We start from the raw sequence: 19,251 nt of genomic DNA, 5'->3' as shown, positions 1-19,251 counted from the left end.
CGTGTCTTCACAGAGTAGCATGTTAACCTAGATTTGGCAGTGCTAGTGGTGGAAGATGGCAAATGCACGCAGTTCAAGCTTTTTGTCTCTGCTGCGTGTCTACCGTGAAGAGGAAGATTTGAAAGTGATGCGACCTTCTAACTTATTTTACATTCAAACGTTACATTTTCAGACGTTCCCTCTACGACACCTAAAACCCTGTAACAGGAATCGCGAAATATCTTGCACAAAAGATATCTACATGTAATTAGTCCCTTGAAATATGTATGCATTTTAATGTTTCCGTACCTTGACAGAATTATGTTTTATGTATTCTTAGAAAATGTTATTACTATGTTAATTAAATACTGGTATCATTATTTTAGCGAAATTGCCTGTATGTGGCGTCATACTGTTACAAGTGATAAAACAGCGATAACAATCTAGCAACGCTATACGAACTCTAAGCCACGTACAATCAGTATCTTATGAACACATTAAAACACAACCAAATGCATCCTGATAATTCGCCGGCCGGTGTGGCCGAGTGGTTCTAGGCGCTTCAGTCCGGAACCGCGCGACTGCTACGGTCGCAGGTTCGAATCCTGCCTCGGGCTTGGATGTGTGTAATGTCCTTAGTTAGGTTTAAGTAGTTCTAAGTTCTAGGGGACTGATGACCTCAGATGTTAAGTCCCACAGTGGTCAGAGCCATTTCAACCATTTTTTTTTTTTTTTTTTGGTAATGAAAGTCTTCCGCCTTTGGACCTAGTGCAGGCCAGGACCGAATTCCACACAATACCTTAAAATGACTGGCAAATTCGTCATTAAAGTACCAGGTACAGATCTCCAGGTTTGCTAGAAGAAAAAGTATTAAACAGCCTGCGCTAGTAGTAACGCGCCTGTAAAACAATAATTTGAATTTTAAATGTGCCGCGTAATGGCGGCAGACTGCAGTACTCCAGCGATGCTGTTTTCGCTCCACTGCAGGCAATGCTACAATTGTGAAAACTGGGATTATTCGACGTGGGTTTAACACATCTATAAATAAACTAAACTCACGCTTAATTTAATATCTATTTGACATCAGCCCAGTAAATTGCATTACTTACATTACGGTTCTGGATAAGAGGTATACGTAATAACGCTTCGGAAGACAACTGGAGAGAGAGCGAGCGAGAGAGAGAGAGAGAGAGAGAGAGAGAGAGAGAGAGAGAGAGAATCTTTGCATATATAAATCGCTTGAAGACCGCAGATTAACACTTATCAGAACAATGACATCTTTTTTTTTCAAATACATCATTATTGTCTTTGTCTTTTAACTATTATTTTTCGTAATTGTCTGTCTTTATGCATTTCACAGTCACACGACCTCTTTCTGTAGTTTTCGTAGGTCTTAATTCACTTACAAAAATATTATTATTACATGTTGGTATGGAGACGCTATGGAATTCAGCGTATAGCACAATAGAACACTAATGACATTATCTAGCACTTGAGTCGTAAATACATGGAGACACAGTCACATGAATTATCCCTACGCTTATGTGCCTTCATGACACTATAGCTCACTGTTAATAACCATGCAAAGCGTCTCATATTAGCATGATAACAGTATTACATTTTCGTGGTACTTATCTACGAGAAGTAACTTTTTCTTCTTTAATGAACTCCGATTTCTATCTGTAGCAGCAATAACTTGGCACCATTGATATTACTAATAAATAAATAAACGTGTGAAAACAGAGCAGATACATGTAATACTGAAGTCTGCATTTTAGCCCGAAATTTACATATACATATTGATAAAATTCTCTCGAGCTTCCTGCCGCGTCAAGTGGTTGAAGACCATCGAGTTTTTGGCCAAGTACTCCTCGGACACTATCAAGTGGTTGCCTTTGCTCAATCTTACCGTCTTTATACAACCGTGCTGCCTTCTGTGACATGATTGGGGCTCGCTCCAGCACATAAGATAATACATTAAATGTATTCGCAGATGCGAATGTGGACAACCATCAGCTGTATTATGGAATGACGACAATGAAAATTAGTGCCGGACCGGGACTCGATCCGGGATTTCCCACTTATCGCAGCGGTCTTCTTACATTTTTTTAATATCGTTTTGTTCGATGTCGTTGGTTGGTCCCATGACACCCGTTCAAGTGCAGTGTTGATCTGTTCACTGAGTTTTTTATTACAGAGGGCAGCGAACCCTCTGACCGAACACGCTGAGCTACCGTACCGGCTACATTTTCGCGAGAATCATGACCAGACCCAGGTTTCATACGCTACTGGCCATTAAAATTGCTACACCAAGAAGATGACGTGCTACAGACGGGAAATTTAACCGACAGGAAAAAGATTCTGTGATATGCAAATGATTAGCTTTTCAGAGCATTCACACAAGGTTGGCGTCGGTGTCGACACCTACAACGTGCTGACTTGAGGAAAGTTTCCAACCGATTTCTCATACACAAACAGCAGTTGACCGGCGTTGCCTGGTGAAACGTTGTTGTGATGCCTCGTGTAAGGACGAGAAATGCGTACCATCACGTTTCCGACTTTGATAAAGGTCGGATTGTAGCCTATCGCGATTGCGGTTTATCGTACAGCGAAATTGCTCCTCGCATTGGTCGAGATCCAATGACTGTTAGCAGAATATGGAATCGGTGGGTTCAGGAGGGTAATACGGAACGCCGTGCTGCATCCCAATGGCCTCGTATCACTAGCAGTCGAGATGACAGGCATCTTATCCGAATGGCTGTAACGGATAGTGCAGCCACGTCTCGATCCCTGAGTCAACAGATGGGGACGTTTGCAAGACAACAACCATCTGCACGAACAGTTCGACGATGTTTGTAGCAGCATGGACTATCAGCTCGGGGACCATGGCTGTGGTTACCCTTGACGCTGCATTAAAGACAGGAGCGCCTTCGATGGTGCACTCAACGACCAACCTGTGTGCACGAATGGCAAAACGTCATTTTGTCGGATGAATCCAGGTTCTATTTACAGCATCATGATGGTCGCATCCGTGTTTGGTGACATCGCGGTGAACACACATTGGAAGTGTCTATTTGTCATCGTCATACTGGTGTATCACTTGGCGTGATGGCACGGGGTGGCATTGGTTACACGTCTCGGTCACCTCTTGTTCGCATTGACGGCACTTTTAACAGTAGACGTTACATTTCAGATGTGTTACGACCCGTGGCTTTACCCTTCATTCGATCCCTGCGAAACTCTACATTTCAACAGGATAATGCAGGACCGCAAGTTGCATGTCCTGTACGGGCCTTTCTGGATACAGAAAATGTTCGACTGCTGCCCTGGCCAGCACACTCTCCAGATCTCTCACCAATTGAAAACGTCTGGTCAATGGTGACCGAGCAACTGGCTCGTCATAATAAGCCAGTCACTACTGCTGATGAACTGTGGTATCGTGTTGAAGCTGTATGGGCAGCTGTACCTTTACACGCCATCGAAACTCTGTTTGACTCAATGCCCAGGCGTATCAAGGCCGTTATTACGGCCAGAGGTGGTTGTTGTGGATACTGATTTCTCAGGATCTATGCACTCAAATTGTGTGAAAATGTTATCACATGTCACTTCTAGTATAATATATTTGTCCAATGAATACCCGTTTATCATCTGTATTTCTTCTTGGTGTAGCAATTTTAATGGCCAGTAGTGAATGTCGTCAACCTGCGTCTACAGCCTGTACTCGTACATCCATTAAGTACATTTCCGTTCAGGGGAGACATTTTATTTGAATGTCGCTAACTCGGTGTCGACGGATAAATACGATATAGCAGTGCCTGTGTTCTTCCGAATTACGATGCAATGTTCCAACGGCCATGCATGCATGTCCGAAGGAACGTTGCACCGTAATTCGGAAGGACACAGGAACTGCAATATCGTATCTATGGTAAAGTTTTCGTTGCGCGCCAACCGCGTCCGCTTGAACCTTCCGATGGACGGGTCGCGAATTGTGCTTACATGCAGGCCGCCGTCTTTATTGAGAGTGTTGTCACAATTTTTTATCTATATCGCATCCTATTCCAGAAACTATTCGTCCGTGTGATATCAGATGTCTCGCCGAACGCAATACCATGTCCGTTTTCTGGAACCAGTTCTACAACCACTGATTTCTCAGGGTACCGAAAGTGAAAAAATCTCTCGTGTTCTACACAGCAAGGTTCAACTGTACGAACATTCTGTCCGATATAAAACTGTCTAAACCCACAAATTATTTTATGTTCTGCTGGAGTTCTGAGGCTTACATCACCTTTCACAGCCCTTGTGAGTTGTCGAATTTTTGCGGAAGCCCTGAAGACCGAATCGATTTTATGCCTCTCTAGGAGCTGACTAATCTTTCCTGTTACTGAATCACAGAACAGCGAAAAAGCAAGCTTCATCGTGTCGTCCTCCGGTTCCCTCTGCTACCGTGTTTTCGGAAAGATGGGCTGCGAAATCTGGCGGCTGTTGTAGCTGAGTTCCTTGAATGCTTTCCGTAAGTGGATCAGTTCCTTCGCCAGGATGTCTGCATTTGAGACGGGTTCCTCCAGTACACCAAGATGCTCAGAAGAGGAAGTTTCTGCGACAGGCGGATGGTGACCGTTGCTAGCGTGTAAATGTCACATTTCAGGTGATAAAGTGTCCCTTTCCATATATTTGACATGAACACTACAAATAACGACAAAAGAACTATACATGCGTAATGTTGTGTGAACTTCAATGGCTGATTGTGATACGGAAAAAGTGACGAAATAACTTTAAAGAAAATGTATCGATTCTGATAATAGAAAAAAGACATTATTCTCCGTGAAATAAGATCATCTGTGTAAACTAAAGAACTGAACACTATAATCTTTGTTATATTATAAAAGGACTGGAAGACAATGAACTTAGTCGTCTTCTGATGTTTTCTTGTGTCTTAGCTATAGTTTGAGTGCAGAAGGTACGATTGTATTGCGCTAGCTTTTGTCTTGCTCTCGTTTAATTGCTATAACATAATTGCTGTGTAAAATAGTTACGAAAATATAATAAGCTAATCTGGTGTGCAGAGTAATCATTTAAGAAACCCACGCCACATTTGTTATAACGCAAGAGTTTGTGTAGCATTTTTTGCAGCTGCTGCGGAACTAGCTGTGATCATCTTTGACTGAGAAAGTTGGCCGCCATTACGAGGCGCATTTAAACTTTTTATTTCCGCAGGAAATACGACGAAGACGGAGCAGAAGAACTTATTTAAAAAACTATCAAAATTAATTAGCATCAAATCACAAGATTTATTTTATCATAAAATGACTATTTTCAATGATACAATTTATTATAGGTGTGGTGTGCGTACTGTAAGACCTTCAGTACACACACCATCAGATAATTTGACTTGTCGCTCTAACGAAGTAGGCGAGTGTCAGCGTTATGTCTCGTGGTCTTATCGTGGCGTGTTTATCTTCTGCCGTTAGGTCAGACGATAGAAATGCCATTTGCGCGCTTAGAGAAGCAGATTGACGGTGACCAACTTTAAACAGAACTTGATTAATTTCACACACATTTATTAAAATAATAACAAGCATAAAAATTACTTAACTTGGTTAGGGATGCTATTTACAATTGACAATCTGAAGTTCCTTTGGTATTGGTACGTTAATCTTATTCTCACATATATGTCTGATACTTGACAAAAGTGTCTATACATTTATCTTCATGGCTATGTACAGGAATATGATAATCTTCTTAGGCGCAGACTGAAACTTGACTATAGACGGGTACATACAAATGTAGAACTCGTACAGACTGGTTCAGACAAATGCAGACTGGTACAGACTGGTGCAGACAAATGCAGAGTGGTACAGATTGGTGCAGACAAATGCAGACTGACTAATCGGAGGTCTGTACACTTGTTATAATACCTCACGCATTCATGTATCACTGCGCGAGTGTGATCCGCGAGGAGAAGAGGTTCTACGTTAGCAGCAATCTCATCGGCTGCGTTACATATTAATACGCGGATCGGCGGAAGCAGAATTTGGTCCGTCTCTTTGGCAGCGCCATCTCGTAGTGCGGAGACGAACGAGCGCTGCGCTTGCGCTGTTGTGCTTAGTGGGGCGCGCTCTTGTGGGAAAGTCGTGTACGCGCTGACTACGCGGAACTATGTACACAACAATAGGTCAGGTGCTTCTTTGCATAAATTTTATTACACTAACGCATCTGATATTATTTGCAGGGAGCCTGGCGCTCGTTTTCAATCAGAATTTAAAGTTTAATTTGGCATACTGCAAATATAATATTGCTTATTTGTAACTGTTTCTTAGAGGTTTTATGAAAGATAGCTTTACGAAATTTAACTTCATGAACTTAATAGAATCCTCATATAACTTATAGTAGAAAGAGACGTTACAGTGACTACTTCGATTCGACATTGGGAGTATGCGTAGTACGTTATGCTCACTCATAGATATTCCTAACCTTTGGATTAGCACTTCGATTCTGAGCACGCACCAACGCTGAAAGTCAGGAATTCACTATGTGAAACCGCCCCGTGTGACAACGGTTTTATATGATCGTCCAAGGAAAAGATTTTCGGAACCTACGTGCAAACAACGACAGCGAGAATAGGTTTCACGAATTCGATTCCCGTCTTTCGGAAGTCGTGTTACATGTAAACGTAGCGGCAGAGGAGAAGGTGGCGGGATGGCGCGACGTGCGGTCTCGGTAGTATTTGCACGTGGCTGGAGGCGAGGGCTGGCGTTCCCTCAAGGGCGGCCGATCGCAGCGGGTGTCGCCTCGCCCTGCCTTCGGAATCGGGAGACCGAGGAAAAGGAAATGACGAAGGTGCAGCCAGCAGGGGCTTCGCGTACCGAGCTGGCTTCCCAGGAGCCAATCAGCGACGCGCGCAGATGCGTGCCACCGTCTGGGAAGGGCTCGAGCGACGCAGGCACCGCACCGGAATTTTCATCACAGACAAGATAACGCGGGAGACCTGCGCCAAGAATTTCGAACGAGTGCGTAACAAAGAGGAATCAGCGCGATGTTGCAAGTGCCTGTTTGCATACAAGAGCCTCAGACACGTGTTTTTGCGGTTTGGCAATAAGCTCTGAAAGAAAGTGTTACTAACAGATAAATAATATTTTGAACAGTTTTGGAAGGTGAATGCTAACAGCCGTCGAGTAATGTATAAAATCCGTTTATGACCATTATCTGCTTTTTTATTTAAAACCCAAATATGGAACAGTTTCAGTTACAGACCATCTTCACGGGTTAGGGTTAAAACAGTTTAGGCCACAACATGACATCTGTCATTATTTAAATTACGGCCACGTCTCGTATTTAGAACACGCCATAAATTCCAGCCAATTGAAAACAGAATTTCCTTCAACATTTTCCGTAAAGAGACTCAAACTAATCAGATCGTTCCAGCTTCATCTACGCATCCAGCCTCTCACAAAAATGCTTCCTTTTTCTCAGCTATTCACAGAGCACTTTCCATTCCCTCTCGAAAGAAATCTTTAATTATGAGATTAATCTTATTAAAACTGTGGCGGTGAATAATGGTTACGAAGCTCGGTTGATATCCTCAGAAAGAAGATTGGCAAGAAGGGTACTTACTACACTTGGTTCTTTCATCAGCGTCCCAGAAGAATCGGAGAAAAAATTCTTGTCTATTTCATTTTTAGGACCAGTGTCACACCAGATTCAAAGGTTGCTTCGGATTAAATACAAACGTAATATTGCCTTTCCTGCAAATAACAACTTGAGAAAAAATTTCATCCGTAATTTAAAGTCAACTACTAGCCCTCTGGAGAATTCTGGTGGCTACAAGATTTCATGTGACACTTTCGGTGCCCATTATATTGGTCAAACAGGACGTGCCTTTTCAATTCGCTGTAAAGAACATTTCTAGAGGAAAAACGGTGCCCCTAATTCTTCTTTTGCGGATCACCTGTTAATCACAGGGCACTCTCCTAAAGGGGTTGAGAAGTTGGAAATTTTGCATATTGAAAAAAAAGGGCGTAAACTTGATATTTTGGAGGAGCTGGAAATTTTGAAGCATTTACTTTCGAATGACGGACTTTTTATCAACGAGCAGGTGCAGTTGCGCGGAAGAAGCTATTTCAATGGCATAAAACCACTGCTTGACGAGATCTAACACTTTGATGTACCAACTACTTCTTGCAGATTCAGAGATACCTTTTCTTTCTACTTTTTACGGCTCACATATGTAAATTTAAAAAAAACTTTTTTGGTTTTTATAACGTATCTATTATAGCAAGCAGTAATGTCTTTCAATGGATTATTTCGTACATGTCTTCTTTATGCATTTATTCTGGAATTTTTGTACTACAGCCAGTCATTCATTAGTTGTATTTTATATCATGCAGTATCCCGCTATTGTAATTGTTTCATGTACACCGTTCAGGTGTTTGTTTATTTCCCTCTCTGCAGTTACGAGAGATGTTTCAAAATAGCTTGTTTTACCAATTAGCCACCAGATGGCGGTATTGCCTTAAAGTTGCCGTGGCGCACAAGTAACATGATATTTGAGTTTTGTGTTGACTGTAGCAGAGGACGCATGGCAGCCCCTAGTGGCTTGCACCTCTGTTGCATTTTATTTTAATTCTGACTATCTGACGCTGTCAGGTATGACCGCAGCTTTCGTATTTTTTTGGTACGTTATGCTGTAGCATTTAGTTTTAACTTTGTCCGAAGAGGGTGTCCCTTGTGACACCGAAACCTAGGTTACAAATTAATTGTGTTCGCGACTGAGGGCTGTGTTTTTCAAAATTTTGTATCAACAAGAAGATTGCTGGAAACACTACAGCGCTCTGTTATAGGAATCTACATCTACATCATATTCCGCAAGCCACCTGACTGTGCATGGCGCGGCGGTACTTCTGATACCAGTAAATGATCCCTCATTCCCAGTTACACTCATGGGAAGAATGACTGTCAGCAATTCTCTATATTAGCTCTAATTTCTCGAATTTTTTCGTCGTGTTCTTTTCGTAGATGTGTGTGAGAAACTAATATGATGTCCGACTCTTATCGGAAAGTGTTCTTTGGAAATTTAAATGGTCAACGTCTCCTTGATACACGGCGCCTCTCTTGTAACGTCTGCTGCAGAGTTCGTTGAGCGCTCTAGCGCCAACTAAACAATCCTATGCCGAAACGCTCCGCTCTTCGTTGGGTCTTCTCTATCAGTCCTACCTGGTAAGGCTCCCATACTGATGAACAGCACTCAAGAATCGGCCGAGCAAGAGTCATGTAAGCCACTTCCTTCGTGCATGAGTTAAATTCCCCGTACGATTCTTCCTCTGAATCTCAGTTTGGCATCTGCTTTTCCTGCTATTTGTTTTATGTGGTCATTCCATTTAAGGTAGCTGTGTGTCGCGTCTCCCAACGGCGCAGTTTTTGATTTTGTATGCAGTTTATGTTGCATAACATTTTAATTAACTGTATATTGTTTAACATGCGATTTTCACTATTAGTTTCTGTAGTTGAAAAACTTTAACTTTGTGCACCTCGACCTATTATGTGGGGATATTCACAACACTAAAACATTTCCATGTGTGAACGTGTGATCTTTATTTTGCAAACTATTTTCATATAACCCTGATCTGGCCTGTTAGAAATGGAACACGGAATCATTACCGTAACTAATTATGAAATTAAACATGTCCCTCTCTACTTTCACCTCTGAAATGCACTGAAAATTACTCTTATTTGCACATACCGAAGTTACAGTATGCTATGTTCGCTAAACATAAAAGCTGCAGTGGATTTTTTAACACTGTTGATTGCCACAACTAACACTAGTGCATGAAACAAAAAATTAAATTTGATTTTAATATTATTATTAGCCAGAACAGGTTTCAGTACAGCAGTCTTTGATGTCACACAAGTAAAGTCTTACTACTCTGATTTACGTAAATTATTTACGTTACTGAGGTTGTAATAGCAGTTGCCCATGTTCCCCTGAAAATGACATAATAAAACCCACACTTCTCCTCTGAGGTCTCTGAGAAGCTGAAAGAAATAGTTTTAATGTACCATTACCTGCCCGCTTAATAGCGGGAAAACTGCTTTCACTCAATTATAATTTGAATTTGCCGCAGCAGCGGCTCCCGCTATCGCGGCGCAGCTGTGCTTCATGAAAAATTCTAAATATGCTGAAACGGCAAAAAATTTTGAATCAAATACTGGGCAAGCTAGCAATAAATTATTACAAGCATTTTTAACAATTTCTATATTTAAAAATCAACATAAATTCAAAGTACACACCTTCTTAATACATCAGCCCCCAATGGCGCCTTCCTCGAACAAAGAACAAAAGAAAGCTAACCAAACATTCAAGCGAGCGTCACAGGTTCTTACAAATTTAACGGCTACGAGAAGGCAGAGAGAGTAACATTTAAGCCTCCATTATTTATAATCAATTCAGTAGGCTATTAAATATCTTTGTTATTTTTTTCAATTATCATAGTCTGCTTCGATTTCCACAATCGTCGACCACAGACATTATTTGCTAAATAGAGATACATAAATATTGCACAAATACAAAAATGAAAAATAATTATTTCCTTTCTTACAGACTCTACATGACAGACAACCATTCATACATAAATGAAATAATAATAATAATACAGTTAAATGTTTCTTTTTTTCACATATATTACATCGATTTTGCGAATGTCTTGCCAGGAGACGTCACATGTGTATAGTTACTCCTGGATATTTTGCGATAGATACTGTTTCCAGCAATTTGTCGTCAATAGTGTGGTTGTACAGTAGTGGATTTTTTTTCCTAAGTATGGGCAAAATGTTACGTTTATTTACGTTCAGAGCCAACTGGCAGAGCAGAGCATACAGCTTTTTTCAACCCTCTGCAGGTCATTCTGCAAACGTATACTGTCTTCTGGCGTTGGTATAGATAATCACATCATTTGCGAAACAGTCTTAAAGAGCTTCCGACCCTTTCTACTAGAACAATTCTGTTCCGTAAAGAGTGACGTGTTGAACTCAATCTGCAAGTAAGTCTAGCATCCAACGGCAAATCTGCTCGGGTGGTCAATAAGCTCTTTTTTTTTTTTTTTTTTTTTTTTTTTTTTTTTTTTAATCACTGAACGGCGTTCCCAGACGGTCTCAGATTCCTTCCTGAAGTCAACGAGCACGGCATCGAACTGATGGTTCAAATGGCTCTGAGCACTATGGGACTCAACTGCTGTGGTCATCAGTCCCCTAGAACTTAGAACTACTTAAACCTAACTAACCTAAGGACATCACACACATCCATGCCCGAGTCAGGATTCGAACCTGCGACCGTAGCTGTCGCACGGTTCCGGACTGCGCGCCTAGAACCGAGAGACCACCGCGGCCGGCGCATCGAGCTGAGTTTCGTGGTCTACGGCGCTATGGATTTCCAGCAGGAACAGAGCGACCCGAGTTTCGCGAGATCCCTGTTTGCAGAATCCACGTAGAAGTTTTTAGAGGAGATTTTCTTTCTCCAAAACCTTCATATCCTTTAAGCATAAAACGTTCCATAATTCTACAGTAAACTTAAGTCACAATAACCTGCGCCTTTTTTCCAGTCCCTGGGTACCTTTCGTTGCTCCAGCGATCTACGATCGTCTGTATGATCTTATTGCATGTGGCACACTCTTACCTTCTTCAGGCATTTGAAGTTACAGTGGGACCAACAGTTTAACGACTTGAGTCCGAACTGCTGTGCAACTTTACGTTTCTAATATTGGCAAATATAGCCCCTGTGAAAGAAGTGATACGTGGCTCGTGAAAATGTTACATCTGACCTCTAATATCAAACCAGAGACCTTTGGCACTTTTCTACTCCACTATCGATGCAAAATAGAGTGGAGTGTCCTAACTAATAATTTACTTCTCTTATGTCTGCATCTACATTGATACACTGCAAACCACACCTAAGTTCCTGGCAGATGGTTCATCGAGCCTCCTTCACAATAATTCTCTATTAGTCCACTCTCGAATAGCGTGCGGAAAAAACGAACAGCTATATCTTTCCGTGCGAATCTGAAATCCCTTACTTTATTATGATGATCGTTTCACCTTATGTAGGCCGGCGTCAACAAAATGTTTTTGCATTCGTAGGAGGAAGTTGGTGATTGAAATTTACATACATCTACATCTATATCCATATTCCGCAAGCCACCTGACGGTGTGTGGCGGAGGATACCTTGAGTACCTCTATCGGTTCTCCCTTCTATTCCAGTCTCGTATTGTTCGTGGAAAGAAGGATTGTCGGTATGCCTCTGTGTGGGCTCTAATCTCTCTGATTTTACCCTCATGGTCTTTTCGCGAGATATACGTAGGAGGGAGCAATATACTGCTTGACTCCTCAGTGAAGGTATGTTCTCGAAACTTCAACAAAAGCCCGTACCGAGCTACTGAGCGTCTCTCCTGCAGAGTCTTCCACTGGAGTTTATGTATCATCTCCGTAACCCTTTCCTTTGTTGTAATGATCTCCACACCAAGTCCTGTATCATGTCCGTGACACTCTCTCCTCTATTTCTCGGTAATACTAAACGTCCTGCTCGTTTCTGACCTTTCTCGATGTACTATGTTAATTGTATCTGATAATGATCCCACGCCATACTGCACTACTCTAAAAGAGGATGGACAAGCGTAGTGCAGGCGGCCTCTTTAGTAGATCTGTTGCGTCTTCCAAGTGCTCTACCAATAAATCGCAGTCTTTAGTTCGCCTTCCCCACAATATTTACTATTTGGTCTTCCCAATTTAAGTTGTTCGTAATTCCTAGGTATTTAACTGAATTTATGGCCTTTAGATATGATTGATTTATCGTGTTTAATGTATTCCTTTTTGCGCTCATGTGGATGACCTCACACTTTTGGGGTCATCTGCCAATTTTCACATTCCTTTTAGCATTCATGTGGATGACTTCAACTTTTCGTTATTTAGGATCAGTTGCAAACATTCGCACCATACAGATGTCTTTTCTAAATCGTTTTGCAATTTGTTTTGATCTTCTTATGAACTCACTAGGCGATGAAAAACAGCAGCATTTGCAAACAACCTAAGACGGCTGCTCAGATTGTCTCCTAAATCGTTTATATAGATAAGAAACAGAAGAGGGCCTATAATACTACCTTGGGGAACGCCAGAATTCTCTTGTATTTTACTCAATGACTTTCCATCAGTTACCTCTCTGACAGGGAATCACGAATCCAGCCGCATAACTGAGACGATATTCCATAAGTCCGCAATTTGATTACACGCCGCTTGTGTGGTAGAGCGTCAAAAGCCTTTTGGAACTCTAGAAATACGGGAATCAATCTGAAATCTCTTACCAAAAGCGTTCGACACTTGGTGTGAGTAAACAGCTTGTTTTGTTTCACAAGAACGATGTTTTCAAAATCCGTGTTGACTGTGTGTGAATAGATCGTACTCTTCGAGGTAGTTCATAACAAACAAATATATAAGAAGTCATTTAATTGAAATCCTGCATTTGTTCCTTGTGCGCTATTGGTCAAAAGTTTTCGAACGCCTATCACAACTATGGATTTTTGATTAAAACTAGGATTTCGTTTTGAATATTTTATCGTATCCCCATCCCGATAATGAAACAAGCATAAACATGTAAAAACTAAGCACCTCTTTTGTGTATTTGATTAGTTGTTCGTCTAGAGGGAAGGTAACGATTATCCACAACAACACTGAGGTGCTTTTATCTAAGACTGTTCCATTCGAATAGGTGTAATTCATTCTGCTGTCTGTGATGCAGTCACGTCGCATTGGTTTACACTGTGTGCATCTAGTAACGTGTTTGTGTACCTGATCAGGTTCGAACGAAATTACTTCCTAATCGGACGGAAGCAAGAGACTGGAACCAAAAAATGTGTTGTAATTTAGCTCTGCATAGGAATGCTATTCTTGTAAGATATTAACAACGAAAAGTGGCGTAGCCCAGTCTACAGTGATGTTATACTTTGCAGCGATTCATGCAAACTGGTGCCACCGCAACCGTTTCACGATCTGGAAGACTCAGAGTAACATCATATAGGGAAGAGTCACCTCATATGTGTAGGCTACAGAGTATGCGTCAGAGGACTCTTACTTTTACAACAGAAATATAATGTTACTTTTTTTCGTTGCCTAAGAACTGAGTAACAACGTCCTTGAATGATATCTAAGCATCCCTCTCACTCAAAGTAATTTCTTATTGAAATTTGGAATCGAAAATCACTTTTCTAATCTCAGGTCCATCCAAGATGAGTTTCTTAGGCAGTAGAAAGAAGAACCATAGAGCTTGTCATGATAGTTACGATGTATAACAACATGAGCAACCTTGTAACCGAAATACCAACTTTTCCAGTTACTATAAAAATCCATTTTAAATATTGAGTGTCAAGTGGAAAAAAGATCTTCATCTGCATCTACAAGATTACTCTGCAATTCATAACTAAGTGCCTGGCGAAGGGTGGTATGGTTTATTTCGTAGTGTATTATGATACAGCTCACCAGAAAGGACAAAAACAAGCTATTTCCATTAAAGAAACTTTAGCATCATTGGCCTTTGTTATTTAAGATCTTACAAGACGGCTGTTGTGTTTGGTGAAGGCCAGATACAAAACGACAGAAAGTTGTGACGTGTCGGTAGTACAGGTGGCTAATTAAGACAGTCAGACACCTATAACAAGATAACACATTACAAGTTTATTAACACCAATGGCGAAGCGTCCATTAAGGCTCTAAGGCTGACCCTACCCAAAAAATTTCAATATAATTCGTCTACACTGAATTTAATCCGGTCTGATCAGATACCCTCATAAATGTTTTCAAACATTTTACGTTTGAACGTGGCATATGCACAGACCAGTATAATGCATCACTCCCCCAGCTTTGCAACCAATACCAACTCGGAATCCCGTGCTTGTTACGAGCATGCGTAGTAAGACCGTTTCTTTCACGGGGTGGCATGGGGTATCTACAGCGTGATTATGGTTCTTAAAAGCTGACGTCTGATTTGTTTCAAATTCTGTACGAACCTTTCTGGATACAGAAAATGTTCGACTGCTTCCCTGGCCAGCACATTCTCCAGATCTCTCACCAATTGAAAACGTCTCGTCAATGGTGGCCGAACAACTAGCTCATCACAATACGCCAGTCACTACTCTTGATTAACTGTGGTATCGTGCTGAAGCTGCATGGGCAGCTGTACCTGTACACGCCATCCAAACTGTGTTTGACTCAATGCCCAAGCGCATCAAGGCCGTTATTACGGCCAGAGGTGCTTGTTCTAGGTACTGATTTCTCAGGATCTACGCACCCAAATTGCGTGAAAATGTAATCACATATCAGTTCTAGTATAATATATTTGTCTAATGAATACCCGTTTATCATCTGCATTTCTTCTTGGTGTAGCAGTTTCAATGGCCAGCAGTGCACAACGAATATGGAGTTAAATCCAGTCTAAGAAAACGAGGCTCGAAGAAGGTGAAAAATATCTTAGGCAGATTGGTAAATGAGAGAGAGAAATTCCTGAGAGGAACAAATTTCAACGACTGCTCAGCAACTAACAAGGTGTTAAAATGGCACCAATGTCCAAAAGACGAGAGGACCCGCGTGCGATGAGCATAAACAGGCATTTCTTGGTGGGCTCAGAATATGCTGGCAGGAAGTTAAAGCTTGAACAAGAACAAGACCTAGACACTAAAATGAAATTGTTTGTTACCACGCAATCCATAGAAGTTCAACTCGAAATTAAAAAAAAAAAAAAAAAGAAGACGGATAAGTAGTGGTAGCGATGAACTGATTAGTGAAGTATATTTCAGTGTGCCCTGTCACGCATGATGTGTCATCGTCAATTTGCTTTGCCATCGCGTTGTCGAAAGGAAAACTGCAAGTTGTGTACTATTAAATTATTACCTTGTAACGCATGGTATTGCTGACTACCTCAAACTGTCATGCTCGCGTTTACGTCATCACAAAATCGACTAAATTTTTCAACTGTAAGCACTGGATTCTTCTCACATCTTTCGTTGGAAGATAATCTCCTGGAGAAAAAACGAAAGCCGACGCCATGTCTGTCCATTGAAAAACCTTATGGAAAATTTGTAAGACGCTTCCAGACACAGTGGTACAATTCAAAAAAGTGGCTAAGTGGCAGCGTGGTAAGGAAAAATCTTTGTTGTTATAACTGTGTACTGTTTGGAATCGGTAATGACGGTTTTGAATGTTGTAAGTGGGGAGTAGGTGAAGAGAGTATTCAAACTTTCCTTTCGAAAGCTATAAAGCATGAATGTTGCTATTCACTTATTACAGCGGCTGTTAAATACAATCAGCTACGTACAGTAAGAACTCTTAGATGCAAGAGGACTGGAAGCTTCGACACACTGCGAGAAGGTTGATCGAAACAGACGTATAATGAAGAGGCTTATTTCGGCGGTCTGAGGCGCTGCAGTCATGGACTGTGCGGCTGGTCCCGGCGGAGGTTCGAGTCCTCCCTCGGGCATGGGAGTGTGTGTCTGTCCTTAGGATAATTTAGGTTAAGTAGTGTTTAAGCTTGGGGACTGATGACCTTAGCAGTTAAGTCCCATAAGATTTCACACACATTTGAACATTTTTTTTTTATTTCTTGGCAGAAGGAGATACATACACGAAATATCATTTAGCATCCGATGGAGTAAGGTACACACAGAATGAAGTAATAGCTTGTATTACGAATGTTATAAAAGAACAAATTGCAAGTGAAGTTAAAAATAGTACCTTCATATCGGTACCAGCCGATGGAACAACGGTTGTCTCACCTAGAAGTCAAATGAGTGTAATTTTTGGTTTTGCAAATAACGTATCAAGAGAAATGCAAGAGAAATTCATAGGTTTTTATGACGTATCCAAAGACCAGAGTGCACAACGCATAGCCACCGTTCTATTGCAAGTGCTAAGCAGTTGAAATATTGATTAAAACAGATTAGTGTCCAAACATGCGACGGCTGCAGTGCAATGGCAGCGAGAAATTACTGTGTTTTCTACTGGGAAACAAGCATATCGTATTGCTGTCTCTATTTATTGCTAAGCACATCAATTGAACCTAGTCCTCCTCTATACTTGCAAAAATTACGCAATGTAAATTTTTTGTGGCAAATCTATCAGGATTACACGCATTTTAGTAGTTCTAGTAAAAGAAACGAACTTCTCTGGGATTTAAACTACCAAGCCTAAATGGAATTTTCATTCATGCCCTGTACAAACCATTATTCTTCAATACACAGACCAGCGAGCTACACTTAATGACGTGATAAACAGTGAAGGGTGGGATGATAATTCTTTACACGAGCAATTGGGCTAAATAGTTTGCTGCATGATCAAACTTTTTTTTGTACTGTAGCTGTACAATTCGATTTTCCAGCATACAAGTACATTGTTTGACATATTGCAAAATAAAACGTTGGAAACTGCATTACGGCTGTTGAACGATTAAGATGTGACGTAATTATTCTGAAATGCATAGTGGAGACTTATAATTTCAGCAGGATAATGTGAATTTAATTTTAACGAAACAGAAGAAAGAATTCAGAAATTGAGATGGCTAGCATTCGAAATACATAATTTACACAGTAGTAGTAAATATGTGAAATAGATTCCAGGACTTTCATGAAACATATCTTACAGAACTTGTAAATGAGAAAAAGTTCTCAGGTTATAGTAGGCCAAACAATTGCCCGATATGAGAAGTTTTAAAAACTACTTAAAATATATCGTTTCTATGACTGTGAAAAATTGAAAGGAGAACTTTCGTTTGTTTACATGATAAATGTCTACAGCCTCAGGACCTCCTTAATCCATTACAAACAATAGATTAAAAAACGTGTTCTCTGAATACGTGAAATTACTGTCGTTGGTTCTTGCAATTCCTGCGACCACTACGTCTTGCAAAAGAAGCATGAATACATTAAAATGCGTTAAAACCTATCTTCGCAACATAATGACAAATGACGTACTATCAAATTTGGGTTGGTTGGTTGGTTGCACAGAAGGGAATTGTGAAAACTTCAAACAAATTTCGGGAGTTCATATCTCGTGTTATCGATGTTTACGGCCAAAAAAAGGAACAGGACGACAGAACTAATTTATAAAAAGATGTAACGGTGAGTTACTGTGTGTTAGACTTTTGTTAATGTAAAGCTGTTTAAAACTTTATACATTTATTTATAACTATTTCTGTACTAATCTCGATCATTGGGGATGGTTGATACTTCTCTGTCATGTCGCATTCTCTGTTTCATTGCTTCCACTATTGAAGTCTGCTGTACTTTTTCACCTCGGTACAGCACTTGCTGCTTCGGGCCCTCATCCTGACTTGGTTCAAGATGTTCGAAGCTTCTTGGTTTGGGCTTCGTTACAGCCATGTTACGCATTCACGAGAAAAGAAGATACCTATGACTCACGAATTGACAGACATCATTATTCTGTAATACGTATTGGAACACCGTACAGTAGCTCCGTGCAGCGGACATAATTGCCAGGAAACGAGCTGGCTCCAAACACTCAGGGTCATCGCTCGCGTCTTCTGTTTCAACAATGGAGATGCAGCCGCGGTAACTACGGAAACACTTGGTGCTAAGCCTGTGAACCGCTATGTTCGCCCTGCTCAGCGCTGCGCTTCGTGATATAGCCGCCGGCCTTCTCTTCTGGTAAGTCGCCGCGAGCGTCTGCAGAGCCGCACGATTCGCAGTCTGACACTGTCAGCACAGCGCGCCGTCCGCCCCCCGGTAGTTGAGTGCTCAGCGCGACAGAATGTCAAGCCTAAGGGTCCGGGTTCGTTTCCCGGGTGGGCCGGAGATTTTTCTCCGCTCAGGGACTGGGTGTTCTGTTGTCCTCATCATCATCATTTCATCCCCATCGACGCGCAAGTCGCCGAAGTGGCGTCACATCAAAATACTTGCACCCGGCGGACGGTCTACCCGACGGGAGGCCCCAATCACACGACATTCACACTCAGCAGAGTGCGTTCTCGCAGTCGTGCGATGTGGCTGCAGCTCTTTAATAGTGTAGCTAATAGGTATAGGGCAGGGTCCGATCCCATTTGCCGGCTGGGGTGGCCGAGCGGTTCTAGGCGCTACAGTCTGTGACCGCTACGGTCGCAGGTTCGAATCCTGCCTCGGGCATGGATGTGTCTGATGTCCTTAGGTTAGTTAGGTTTAAGTATTTCTAAGTTCTAGGGGACTGATGACATGAGAATACGTGTCCCATAGTGCTCAGAGCCATATGAACCA

Source organism: Schistocerca americana, chromosome 4 (genome assembly GCF_021461395.2).
Source record: "Schistocerca americana isolate TAMUIC-IGC-003095 chromosome 4, iqSchAmer2.1, whole genome shotgun sequence".
NCBI lineage: Eukaryota > Metazoa > Arthropoda > Insecta > Orthoptera > Acrididae > Schistocerca > Schistocerca americana.
Note: the sequence above shows the minus strand (reverse complement) of the source record.